The sequence below is a fragment of the Mobula birostris genome, chromosome 5 (genome assembly GCF_030028105.1).
Source record: "Mobula birostris isolate sMobBir1 chromosome 5, sMobBir1.hap1, whole genome shotgun sequence".
NCBI lineage: Eukaryota > Metazoa > Chordata > Chondrichthyes > Myliobatiformes > Myliobatidae > Mobula > Mobula birostris.
In genome coordinates, this window is record NC_092374.1 from 190,754,863 (window position 1) to 190,768,075 (window position 13,213).

Here is a 13,213-nt window from a genome sequence, read left to right on the forward strand (position 1 = left end):
GAGTGAATACCTCCTTGTAGCCCATATCTATCACATGCTGACTTTCCCGTAGAAGCCGAAAGTTTTCGAGCTGCAGCTCCAGCTCCTTAACACGTTCTCTAATGAGCTGCAGCCTGGTGCACCTGGTGCAGATATGGTTATCTCCGAGTCTGGAGCTCTCTTCACTCGTCTAACTGTGTACTAACACACGAAAAATGAATAATGCAGAAGAAGAAACTTACTTGATATGTATCATGCCCAGGCCCGTTCTCGCCAACGTTTGATGAGCCAAAGTCTCCTCACTCAAGCACTGGTCCACCCACACAATGGCCGCTCCAACAATGGCAGCACCGTTTGTCCGTAACCTATTTTTATTTGACCTTTTTGCTTAGGCCGCCGCGAAATACTCGATATACCTTTAGCACTTCTCTCATAAGGTTAAATTCTACAATCAACGAAATGATTTAAAACGATCCAGCGCACATAGAACAAAGTACATGGGACAGTCAGCACAGAAGATGGCCATTTAGTCCACCGTGTTGCATCGAACCGGCTAAAAAGCAAATCAGAAACATCTAAACACTAAACTCTCTGACATACACCATGTCCATATACCTCCATCTTCCTTATATTCGTCCTTATCCAATCGTCTGCTAAATGTCTCATACATCGGATCCATAAGAATGTTATCCAGTAATTTCCCTACAAATGCAGTGATACTCATTAGTCAATAGTTCCTGCTATTTTCCCTTGTTCCCTTCTTAAATAAAGGTAGAACATTAGGCACATGCCAGGCCCCTGGAACTTCGCTTGTAGCTAGAGAGGGCATTGAGGAACTGGTCAAGGGCTCACAAATCTCGTCTCTGGTCACCTTCAATAACATGGGTAAGTCCCATCAGTCTCTGAGAGCGTATCGATCTTTATACACATTAGGAGGTCCAAACCTTCCTCGTCCTTCGCCTCTAAACGCCCTAACGTATTTATACACTCAGCACTTTATCTCCCGTCCTCCATATATTTTTTTCTTGGGAAATACTGAAGCAAAGTACTCATTAAGTACGTCACTCACATTCTCCACATACAAGCAAATGTCCACCAACCGCCCCCACCCCCGTCCTTTATCCTCGAGTGGTCAGTCCTTCCCTCTTGTTATCCTCTTGCTCGTGATGTATGCATAGAATGCCTTGCAATTCCCTTGCCAAGGACTTCTCAAGGCTCAACCTGGTTTCCGAATTCTATAAGACCGCAAGATATAGGAACAGAATTAAGCCATTTGGCCCACCGCATCTGCTCCGCCATTTCATCACGGCCATCTAATTTTCCTCTCAATCCGAATCTTCTGCCTTCTCCACGTATACCTTCATCCCCTGACCAATCAAACTTTGTCTTAAATATATATATAAAGACTTGGCCTACGCAGCTGCCTGTGACAAAGAATTCTGCAGATTAAACTCTCTCTGCTTAAAAAAATTTCTCGTCATCTCCGTTCTAAAAGGACTCCCCTCTATTCTGAGGTTGTGTCCTCTTGGCTTTGACTCTCCCACCATAGGAAACACTCTCTCCACAACCACTCTATAGGGGGCGTTCGCCATTCGATACATTTCAATCATGTCACCCCTCATTGGAACATACAACATAGAATAGTACAGCACAGTACAGACCCTTCGGCCACATTGTTGTGCCGACCCTCAAACACTGCCTCCCATATAATCCCCCACCTCTAAATTCCTCCATATACCTGCCTAGTAGTCTGTTAAATTTCACTAGTGTATCAGCCTCCACCACTGACTCAGGCAGAGTATTCCACGCATGAACCACTCTCTGAGTAAAAAACCTTCCTCTAATATCCCCCTTGAACTTCCCACCCCTTACCTTAAAGCCATGTCCCCTTGTATTAAGCAGTGGTGCCCTGTGGAAGAGACACTGGCTATCCACTCTATCTATTCCTCTTAATATCTTGTATACCTCTATCATGTCTCCACTCATCCTCATTCTCTCCAAAGAGTAAAGCCTTATCTCCCTTAATCTCTGATCATAATGCATACTCCCAAAACCAGGCAGTATCCTGGTAAATCTCCTCTATATCTTTTCCAATACTTCCACATCCTTCCTATAGTGAGGCGACCAGAACTGGGCACACAACACCAATTCTGGCCAAACCAGAGTTTTATAGAGCTGCATCATTACATCGCGACTGTTAACTCCATCCCTCGACTTATGAAAGCTAACGCACCATAAGCCTTCTCAACTACATTACCTACCTGTGAGGCAACTTTCAGGGAACTGTGGACATGTACCCCCAGATCCCTCTGCTCCTCCACATTACCAAGTTTCCTGTTTGTACTCTGCCTTCGAGTTTCTCCTTCCAAAGTGTACAACCGCACACTTTTCCGGGCTGAGCTCCATCTACCACTTCTCATCCCACTTCTACAACCTATCAATGTTTCTCTGCAATCTTCCACACTCCTCTACACTTTCTACAACATCACCAACCTTTGTGTCGTCTGCAAACTTGCCAACCCACCTTTCTATCTCCACATTCAGGTCGTTAATAAAAATCACGAAAAGTAGAGGTCCCAAAACCGATCCTTGTGAGACACCACTAGTCACAATCCTCCAATCTGAATATACTTCCTCCACCACGACTCTCTACCTTCTGCTGGCAAGCCAATTCTGAATCCACCTGGCCAAACTTCCCTGGATCCCATGCCGTCTGACTTTCTGAATAAGCCTACCGTTTGGAACCTTGTCAAATGCCTTACTAAAATCCATGTAGATCATATCCACTGCACTACCCTCATCTATATGCCAGGTCACCTCCTCAAAGAAATCTATCAGGCTTGTTGGACACTATCTGCCCTTCACAAAGCCATGCTGACTGTCCCTGATCAGACCATGATTCTCTAAATACCCATAGATCCTATCTGTAAGAATCTTTTCCAACAGCTTTCCCACCACAGACATAAGGCTCACTGGTCTATAATTACCCGGACTATTCCTACTACGTTTTTGAGCAAGGGGACAACATTCGCCTCCCTCCAATCCTCCGGTACCGTTGACTTGGACAACGAGGACATACAGATCCTAGCCAGAGGCTCAGCAATCTCTTCCCTCACCTCGTGGAGCAGCTTGGGGAAGGTCCCGGGGACTTACCTGTCTTAATGTATTTTAATAACTCCAACACTTCCTCTGTCTCAATATCAACATGCTCCAGAACATCAGCCTCATTCATATTGTCCTCACCGTTATCAAATTCCCTCTCATTGGTGAATACCGAAGAGAAGTATTCATTGAGGACCCCGCTCACTTCCACAGCCTCCAGGCACATCTTCCCACCTTTATCTCTAATCGGTCCTACCTTCACTCCTGTCATCCTTTTGCTCTTCACATAATTGAAGAATGCCGTGGGATATTCCTTTACCCTACTTTCCAAGACCTTCTCATGCGGCCTTCTTGCTCTTCTCAGCCCCTTCTTAAGCTCCTTTCTTACTACCCTATATTCCTCAATAGACCCATCTGATGCTTGCTTCCTAAACCTCATTTATGATGCCTTCCTCCTCCTAACTAGATTTTCCACCTCACTTGTCACCCATGGTTCCTTCACCTTACCATTCTTTATCCTCCTCACTGGGACAAATTTATCCTTACCATCCGGCAAGAGATCTCTAAACATCGACCACATCTCCATAGTACATTTCCCTGCAAAAAAAATCATCCCAATTCGCACCCGCAAGTTCTTAGCTTATAGCCTCATAATTTGCCCTTCCCCAATTAAAAATTTTTCTGTCCTCTCTGATTCTATCCTTTTCCATTATAATGCTGAAGGCCAGGGAGTGTTGGTCACTGTACCCCAGATGCTCACCGACTGAGAGATCTGTGACCTGACCCAGTTCGTTATCTACTACTGGATCTAGCATGGCATTCCCCCTAGTCGGCCTGTCAAAATACTCTGACAGGAATTCTTTACTCATTCTTCAGAATTGCAGTGAATGCAGGACCAGAGACATCGAACGCTCTTCAAATGAAAAGCCATGAATTCCTTCCTGGAATCTTGTAATCATTTTCGTGAACTTCCTTTGAATCATCACTGGTTTAACCACATTCTTTCTGAGATAGTGGCCCAAGCCTGCTCACATGCTACAAAAACACCAAGTCCGGCCTCACCAGTGTTTTATATAGTCTCAACGATACATTCCTGCTTTTATATACTCGTCCACTTGAGATGAGTGTTAACCTTGCACGGACTCAACCTGAAGGTTAACCTTTACTAAATCCTGCATAAGGACTCTCAAGTCCCTTTGCTCCTCATTTTTTGTAGCTTTTCTCTCCATTTAGAAAATAGCATACCTTTTCAGTTCTTCTACGGAAGTGCATGACGATACACTTCCTGATACTGTATTCCATCTGTGATTTCGTTGCCCATTCTCCTAATCTGTCTAAATCCTTCTGTAGCCTCTCTACATACTCAAAACTACCTGCCTCTCCACTTATCTTCGTATCGTCTGCAAACTTTGAAACAAAGCCATCAATTCCATCATCCAAATTATTGATATATAACGTAAACGCATTGGTTCTCAACACAGACCACCATGGGACATCATTAGTCACCGGTAGCCAGCCCACTCTTAGCCTCCTCCCAACCAGCCACTGCTTTATCCACACTAGCTAGACACTTTTCTGTAATACCATAGGTTCACAGCTTATTAAGCAGTTTCATGTGTTGCACCTTGCCAAGTGCACAACATCAAGCGATTCCCCTCTGTCTATCGTGCTTGTTATTTCTTAAAATAATTCCAACTGATTAGTCAAGCAAGATTTTCCTTGAGGAAACCATGCTGACTACAGCCTATTTTATCATGTGCTTCCAAGTACCCTGATACCTCATCCTTAATAATCGACTGCAACATCTTCTCAATCACTTAGTTCAGACTAACTGGCCTATAGTTTCCTTTCTTCTGTCTCTCTCCTTTCCTGAAGAGTAGAGTGGCATATGCAATTTCCAGCCTTCCGGAACGATTTGAGAATCTAGTGATTCTTGAAGGATCATAACAAACGCCTCCACATTCTCCTCGGCCACCTCGTTCAGGACTCGGCGGTGCACCCCATCTGATCCAGGTGACTTATCGACCTATTCCCTTTCTTATTTCTTTTCTGGCTTCCTTTTAATCTTCGTGTGCTTCATTTGTTCCAAACTTCCGCAGCTTTACATATTTTTTCCTTTTTCTTAACTAAATTCAACACATCTGCTTGTTCTCACCGGAGCCAAAACTTGACTGTTCTAATATATACCCACTCCAAGACGGCGGATCGCACAGTGGCCGATCGCTTACACCTCGATTCTTTTTTATTGGCCCTCAGTAAGTTGCACATAATCCAAGCAATAACTCAACAGACAAGTCCTGATAAAGCCAAGTAACTTTTTAAACCTGGTGCATTTACTCCACAAGTAAATGACTCCAACTCAATCTGCCATCTCCCTCACCAAAAATGATGGAGACTATGATATCTTGCTTCCTTCTCTCCTCTCAATGGTGAGCCTATGGCTCAGCAAAGGATGTCGCACCGGCGGCAGTTACCCACCATATGAGTACCATCCGTAATTTATTTCACAGGAGTTGCAAGACGACTGATCCGCCAAAATTGAACCCATAAAATGAATTAATGGAACCACCAGAGAGAAATATGATGAAGCAATTTTCTTTCTTTGGAACGCTATGCAAATTACAGCTGTTGCTGGCATATTTGCTGTAAATGCAAATCCATAGGGAAAATTATCTCATCAATCTCAGACGCTTTATGTGCAATTAAATTGAATGGAATATGTTTAATATTCTCAACAGCCATTTTATTTAATGCCATTCATTTACTTATTATCTTATGTTTGCAGGTAGAATGTTAGCAAACTTCAATTTAGCACCTTCATCCAATAATTGCAAATAGTTTCATAGGATTGCAATAGACAAGGAAGTTTGTAATATACTAACCACTCGTTTTATTATTCCGTTTATTATTGAATGAAAAGAAAATGCCCTTGCATTGAAAACTGCAGGTACGCCAACAGTATAGACTATTTCCTTCGAGTGTTCATGTCATCTCGTCGCGAGATATACTTAAGCCACAAAATTTCACTTGGCATGTTTCTCATTATTTATCAAAATATTGGTGCTGTGTAATTCTTCACCGCTGTGTTTCTTCTTTTCTTTTCGGATGAGGAAGGAGCTGTGAACATATCACACATGGCCACCATTTCGTTCTTCGTCCTGAATTATATTTTTTTCCGAAAGAACGGTTCATCAGTTTCCTTGTCTTCAGTATTTGAAGTAAGGGGTCAGTTTCAGTATTGTTAGGGTTGGAGATTGAATTACTGAAGATCCAAACAGCAACAATGAAGCAAAGGAAATACCTGGAAATTTTACCTTCGGGAGAATGTCAAACTTGGGATAACATTGATGTCAAATTTAGAAACTGGGAACCATAGAGTTTATTCATATGCATTCTGTTAATTGACCGTTTATTTCAACTGTGCGTTGTTAGTAGTAACATCCGACGTTACATTCTGCACGGGAAAGCACGCCAAATCTCTAAGACCACAGAACTTCTCCAACTTTGCCACCAAGTGTATACGAAAGTGTGCAATAGCCAATAATGAAACAAACGCTTAAAACAGTACCTACTTGTTTTCCCGTTGCTTTTCTCTGAAATTAGAGTAACGTTTCAACAGTGAATAATATCTATTCATTTTCTGGAATAGCTTCATAAAGGACAATGTACCGAGTTACGTACAACGCAAACTATTAAAAATGCAATGGAACATTTATGTCGATGTGCAGTCCCCTCGTGAAAATATATGCGATATTAAAGTAGCTTTAAGGAGGAATCATGAAATAATTAACTCGCTTATTTCCAGAACTATACAAAACAAAAGACAGTTTACAGAGTGCAGGTAATAAAAGATACTTATATATTCATATTATATTGTTATTTACTCAATTTTTCAAATGTTTGAATTAAAGAGTTATAGTGAAAAGCGGATGGGCTTAGAACGTGGATCAATACGTGGAGCAATGCTGTTGTGGCCATTACAGAAACTTGGATGGCTCAAGGGCAGAAATGGTTACTTAGAGTCCAGGCATTAGATGTTTCAGAAAAGACAGAGAGGTAGGTAAAAGAGATGGCGGCGTGGCACTGCTGATCAGAGAGAGGGTCACGGTTACAAAAAAGAAGGAACTCATGGAGGTGTAGAGTCTCTGTGGGTAGAAGGTCGGAACAGGAAGGGGTCAATAACTCTACTAGGTGTTTTTATAGATCTCCCAATAGTAGTAGGAACATCGCGGAGCAGATAGGGAGATAGATTCTGGAAAGAAGTAATAATAACACAGTTGTCGTGGTGGGAGATTTTAATTTCCAAAATATTGATTGGCAAGGGGTTTAGATGGGGTGTTGTTCCTGCCACAATATGTAGACAAGCCTGCAAGAGGGGAGGCTGTACATGATCTGGTATTGGGAAATGAACCTGTTCAGGTGTCAAGTCTCTCAGTGGGAGAGCAGTTTTGAGATAGTGATCATAATTCTATCTCATTTACCATAGCATTGGAGAGGGATAGAAACAAACAAATTAGGAAAGCTTTTAATCGGTGTAAGGGGAAATATGAAGCTATCAGACAGGAACCTCGAAGCATAAATTGGGCAAATATGTTCTCAGGGAAATGTATAGTAGAACTTTGGCAAATGCACAGGGGATATCTGCGTGATGTTCTGCATAGGTATATTCCAATGAGACAGAGAAAGGATGGTCGTGGGCAGGAACCATGGTGTAGAAAGGCTGTTGTAATTCTAGTCAAGAAGGGAAAAAAAAGCTTACGGAAGGTTCAAAAAACTAGGCGATGATAAAAATCTAGAAAATTATAAGGTTAGCAGGAAGGAGTTTTAAAATAAAATTAGCAGAGCCAGAAGGAGCCATGAGAAAACCTTGGTGAGCAGGATTAAGGACACCCCAAAGCATTCTACAAGTATATGAAGAACAAGAGGATAAGACGTGAAAGAATAGGACCAATCATGTCTGACAGTCAAAAGATGTGCCTGGAACTGGACGATATAGCGGAGGTATTTAATGAATACTTTGCTTTAGTATTCACTATGGAAAAGGACCTTAGCGATTGTAGGGATGACGTACAGCGAACTGAAAAACTTGAGAATGTTTAAATTAAGAAAGAGGATGTGGAAGAGCTTTGGAACAGCAATAAGTTGGAAACATCACCGGGACCGGACGAAATATACACCAGGGAGAAGAGAGAGGAGATTGTTCAGCCTCTAACAATGACTTTTGCATCATCAATAGGGAGAGGAGAGGTTCCCGAAGACTGGAGGGTTACAGATGTTGTTCCCTTGATCAAGAAAGGGAGTAGAGATAGCCCAGGAAATTATAGACCAGTGAGTCTTACTTCAGTGGTTGGTAAGTTGATCGAGAAGATCCTGAGAAGCAGGATTTATGAACATTTGGAGAGGCATAATATGATTAGGAATAGTCAGCATAGCTTTGTGAAAGGCAGGTCATGCCTTACGAGCCTGATTGAATTTTTGAGGATGTAACTAAACTCATTAATGAAAGCAGAGCATTAGACGTAGTGCATATGGATTTCAGCATGGCATTTGATAGGGTAACCCATGCAAGGCTTATTGACAAAGTAAGGAGGCATGGGATCCAAGGGGACCTTGCATTCTGGATCCAGAATTGGCTTGCCAGCAGAAAGGAAAGAGTGGTTGTACACGGGTTGTATTCTGAATGAATGTCGGTGACCCGTGGTGTGCCTGAGGGATCTGTTCTGGCACCCTTTCTCTTGTGATTTTTATAAAAGACCCGGATGAGGAAGTGGAAAGATGGGTTAGAAAACTTGCTGATGACCAAGGGTTGGGGGTGTTGTAGATCGTGTGGACGGTTGTCACAGCGTACAGTGGGATATTGATTGGATGCAAAACTGGGCTGAGAAGAAGCTGATGGAGTACAACCCAGACAAATCTGAGGTGGTTCAAATATGATGGCAGAATATAATATTAATTGTAAGAATCTTGGCAGTGTGGAGGATCAGAGGGATATTGGGATCCGAGTCCGTAGGACACTCAAAGTTGCTGTGCAGGTTGACTGAGTGGTTGAGAAGGTATACGGTGCATCGCCTTCGTCAACTATGGGATCAGGTTTAAGAGCTGAGAGGTAATCTTACAACTATATAGGACCCTGGTCAGACCCCACTTGGAGTACTGTGCTCCATTCTGGTCACCTCACTGCAGGAATGATGCAAAAACTATAGAAATAGCGCAAAGGAGATTTACAAGGATGTTGCCTGGATTGGGGGGCATGCCCTATGAGAATAGGTTGAGTGAACTTGGCCTTTACTCCTTGGAGCAACGGAGGATGAGGGCTGACCTGATAGAGGTGTATAAGATGATGAGAGGCATTGATCCTGCTGATAGTTTCCCAGGGATGAAATAGCTAACAAGAGAGAGCACAGTTTTAAGGTGCTTGGAAACAAGCACAGAGGAGATACACGGGTAAGGTTTTTTACGCAGAGGGTGGTGAATGCTTGGAGTGGGCTGCCAGCGATGGTGGTGGATGCCAACATGATGGGGTCTTTCAAAAGAATCCTGGGTAGGTACATTGAGCTTAGAAAAATAGAGAACTACGGGTAACCCTAGGTCAATTCTAAAGTAAGTACATGTTTGGTACAGCATCGTGAGCTGAAGGGCCTATACTGTGTTGTAGGTTTTCTATGTTTCTGTGCTTCTATTAATACTATTTACGTGCCTGCATGCTGAAGTAAGTAAAATCAGGGCTTGATGATTGACAAATTTAAACGGAAGCAAAAGACCTGTTTCCAGCTACATCATCCTATGATTCCATGACATCATGCAATTTAAACTGAAGTATAAAAACACACTTGAAATTTTATGCTTATATTTACCTGTAGCATTTTTAAGGAACTTGGCCGTGCACGTCTAACTTAACTGATTTAAGCAGATATAATTTCTGACCAGCTTTAAACAAAGGCGCAAGTTGTAAATCTAACAGAAATCAAAATAAGGCAGATGGTATATATCAAAAACAGATCAAGGAAGAAATGCGCAGAGAGCCCTTATATTTGTGACAAATTAATTCATTTTTAAATACATTGTTTCATCAAAGTTTCGAACCATCTCCAACAATCCTACTGATTTTGTTTTCAGAATAATATTATTTTTATTATCATTGTTTAATGACAGAAGAAAAGTTGAAACAAAAAGTTCAAGGTAAGAGTCGGAAATTTGTGAGATCTTTTATTACCAGCCAGGCGTTAATTGATAAAGTGCACACATATTGCATATATTTCAGTGAAAAAAGGATAACAAAAAAAAATTGAAAACTGAAAGGTCGCTGACCTCTGAACAGCAAAACTGCTCTTAAAAGATGGGAAGAATATCGCAGTATGATGCAAAGTTAACTTAGTCATGTCAGTATGAAATGCATAAATATATTGCATTTCTTTCGATCATTAAAATGTTCCACAGTAGTCAAATTTAGAAAAGGTGATTTAGAATCCTTCAGTTTAGATTTTACAACTGGAAATTTGTTTCCTTTTAGAACTCGAAGAATGTCAAAGAAGTACTGGTACGAATACTATATTTTGTTTCAAATGTCGATGGCGTGACTGTGTTTGACCATGTTTATTTCCTTTGATCGTAAAATGAATGTTGGAAAGTAGAAACTTGGACGAACGAAATTGCGGCATGTACCTTATTTTGGTATATGCAGTTTAACAAATGGAGACAAAAGGACGGAATTCTAAACTGACGGAGAACTAACAGAGAAACCGAAAGTCAACACAAGGGCTCTGGCGTCCAGTGAAAAGTTGATATGGGCGATGTATCATATCTTCTAAATCTGGCACAATAGTGCGCCAAAATAAGATGAGCTTTCTTTGTGAAGCAATTCGCAAAAAGGAATATCGTTTCGTGTCATAACCGGGAAAATTTCAACAGAATTTACCTCAAGGCTTAAGAAACTCTGCCAAAAAGACCTCAGTAGTATATAGAAAACAAACGCAATGAACACCTTTACTAAACACATATTAAACTATTCTTTAAGCATAATATCTTGATCTGAAATCGATCTGGAAATTTTACAAAGAAAAATAAGAACAAAAATGACAAATTTTAGAAGACACCATGTACTCCAGAATTAGATTAACACTAGCTAGGACAGAAGGAGGAAGAGGAAAAACATATTTTTTTAATGCAACAGATAGATAAAACTTCTAAGGATATATTTCTGTTAAGGAAAATAGGATTCAGCACTCCATGCGACCATAAGCACTCCGGATAAGAAGTACACACCTAAACTTAAATGAAATCACAGCACACAAAAATATAGAAATTTACGGCACACTACAGGTCCTTCGGCCCACAATGTTGTACCGACAATGTAACCTACTCTAGAATCTTCCTAGAATTTCCTTATCGCATCGTTATCTACTTTACTAAGCTCCATTTACCTATATAAGAGTATCCTAAAAGATCCTATTGTATTCGTATCTTCCACCGTCGCTGGTGGCTCATTCCACGCACCCACCACTGCGTGAAAAACTGACCTCTGACATCCGCCTTTTACCTACTTCCACGCACCTTAAGACGATGCCACCTCGTGTTAGCCATTTCAGCTCTGGGAAAAAGGCTTTTGGCTATATACACGATCAATGCCTCTTGCCATCTTATATACCTGTATCAGATCACTTTTCATCCTGCGTTGCTCCAAGGAGAAAAGGCCAAGTTCACTCAACCTATTCTCATAAGGCATGTTCTGCAATCCAGACAACATCCTTGCAAATCTCCTCTGCACTTTATCTATAGTATCTACATCCTTCCTGTAATGAACACATTTCTTCAAGTGGAGTCTAACTAAGCTCTTATATAGCTGTAATATTACCTATATGAGATCTTAGTTAGATCCCCTTTGGAGTACTGCATACAGTTCTCGTCACCTCATTACAGGAAGGATGTGGATACTATAAAGAGAGTGCAGAGGAGATTTACAAGGATGTTGCCTGGAACACAGTACAATGAAGAAATTATCACTATTGAAGAAAGGGTTAACCTATAGAAGAGCATGGCCCTCCATGGAAGACATCCCACGTTCTGAGCAGAGTAGATGTCGAGAAGGAGGGGTGGTGGTGGATCATCTGGCTCATAGTTGGAGACCTCTTCCCAGAACCCGAGCGGTTGGTTGTGACAATACAGGACCAGTGCTTCAACAAAGCAAAAATTAGCTAAAAATACTTCATAAAATACAAACAAATTCCAGATGATAAATGCAGAAAATGCCAAGAGAAAGCAGGGACAATCCAACACATTGCAGGGTCATGCAGCAGTTTAAATCAATCTGATTACTTACAAAGGCACAGTCAAGTGGCAAATATCATTCACAAAACTCTTGCTTCAAAATGCAGCCTATACCTTACTATAAATACAAGCCTGGCCCAGTCTCACCGTCAGAGTCTTGCAATGTCTCTTACGACCGATCCATTATTTCTGATAGGAGAATCCATAATATCTATCCAGATATAATATTACAGGGTAAACAAACAAGTACAGCATACTTAATAAATATAGCCATTCCGAAATCATAACGTACAGAAATAAATAAGTGAAAATCATCAGAAATATGCTGAATTAAAAGATAAATGGAAAGATTATGGAATATGAACACGGTACACATTGCCCCAGTGGTGGTATCTACAACTGGTATCATCTGAATGACTCTACACAATTAGGCCTGCATGGCCATATGTATGTAAATATTCAGAAAGCAACAATACTGAACACCACTGGAGTAGTCAAGAATTTCCTGGCAATTGAGAAATGAGTGCCCTTGGCTACGTTCGTACCTCTGGTTTTACGAGCTTGAGGCGAGAAGAAAAAAAATAGTAAATAGGCAGATAAATAAATGAACGGCATAACTAGATGATAAATAGATAAATACATACCACGGAAAACAAGAGTTGGAAATGAAACTCAACCAATGCTGATTTTTGTGATAAGAATCTGATATTCAGGCCGAGAGCTTATATTTTTTTCTCATAGAACCACCATAAATTCGGCATATATCTTTCAATATTCCAGTTAGTATTCAGCAAATGTTTTATTTTGATCCGATTTTTTGCTGAACTGAGGGCTTACATCAGAGTCAAATAACTGTTTTGACTCGTTT